This window comes from Phytophthora parasitica (assembly GCF_000247585.1).
Source record: "Phytophthora parasitica INRA-310 unplaced genomic scaffold supercont2.8, whole genome shotgun sequence".
Taxonomy (NCBI): domain Eukaryota; phylum Oomycota; class Peronosporomycetes; order Peronosporales; family Peronosporaceae; genus Phytophthora; species Phytophthora nicotianae.
This window is the reverse complement of record NW_008648994.1, coordinates 1,718,359-1,720,021: the sequence shown is the minus strand read 5'-3', so window position 1 is coordinate 1,720,021 and position 1,663 is coordinate 1,718,359.

Below are 1,663 nucleotides of genomic sequence, written 5' to 3'. Positions count from 1 at the left end.
TAATTTTCAACTAATACAAAATCGACCTGTAACTTTACCATTGTAAAATGCATTTTGGTTGTCGCTTGCGGTTGGAGACTGTACCGGAAAGTTCTTGCCGTCCGCTACGCAGAAACATCCTTTTACAAGCGGTTCTTTACAGGCCACCTTAGTGGTCCATTCTTCTGTTGAGTAAAACTAGGCCATCGGATTTGTGCTGCTGGTAAATCCCTCAAAGTCTTCTCCAACGCTGTTTTAGCTTTCAAAATTACCTATGACATCGTTGACGGAGGAGTATCAAACAGTTCACACAGTGTTTTTATTATTTTCGCTGGCAGCCGTATACAGTGCGGGCAATAATTATACAAACGGTACATTTTTTTTGCTTTTCGTCGAATAGAAAGTTCGGGTTGGACTGAAAATAATCAACGCTGCTTAGCATTTGGAATCGAATGGTGGTCGCCATTCTTCAATCGGAGCCGTACTCGCCAAGCTACAGAAAATAACGCCAAACCAGCCCGGAAAAAATATACAGACAACGGCGTATAATGCGTTTTGTAAGGCTCTAGAGCGTGGGTTTGACGTTTGTTTTATTTCTGTGTTATGTATAGACATAGTGGAGTTAGGCAAGGCATTGGCAAGTTCTAGGAGCATGTGTGGCCATGCCACGGGGCAATACATTCTCGGACCACGAGCAGGGCCAAATGATCTTCGGGACAATGGATGGAGCCTCCAAGACATCGCTAAGCGCTTAAACCGTTCTAAAGCTGGCATGTACCAATTCTTACGCAACCCTGTGGAATGCAATTCGATACGACGCTCAGGAAGGCCTCCTAAACTGACACCTCAAGCTTCACGTCGTCTACTGCGAGCCGCCCACACGGGTAAATACAGCTCCACACAGCTGCAAAAGAAGCTTGACTTGCCCATAAAGCCAAGGCGGGTTAGGGGGATTCTTCACGCTACCTCTACACTGAAACAAAAGAAGCGGCAGCGCCAGCCGCTGCTTTCAAAAGCACACAAAATTGCTCTGGTGGAGTGGGCGATGCCGCGAGCAAGATGGACGGAAACATGGAAATGTGTCGTGTTTAGTGATGAAAAGAAGTTTAATCTGGATGGACCTGACGGGTTTCAGTATTACTGGCATGACCTACGGACGGAAGAACAAGTCTATTCGAAGCGTCACTCTGGAGGTGGTTCTGTGATGGTATGGGGGGGGGGGGCATTTTCATCGCGTGGAAAAGCAAAGTTAGCCGTACTTACTGGCAAGCAAACCAGCGTCAAATACGTACAGACATTGGAATCGCATCTACTACCATTTACAGCCCAGAATCATCCACGAGCATGCTTCTCCCAGCAAGATAACTGTTCCATCCATACATCGAACCATACGAAGACGTGGCTTGACGACCAAGCTTTTGCTGTTCTACCGTGGCCTGCGCTAACCCCGGACTTAAACCCAATCGAGAACGTATGGGGGAAGCTTACTAGGCTGGTTCACGATGGTGGGAGGCAGTTTCAGACGAAAGAAGAGCTCACACGGGCAATTTTGAAAGTGTAACGGGGTTACACGCAAGTGGCTACATGTAGCCACTTGATTACGACAATGGGTTTCACATTGGTGTGAGATACACCAATGGTTACATTTGACAGACCACTGGTCTGTGTGCATTTAGACTTCCTA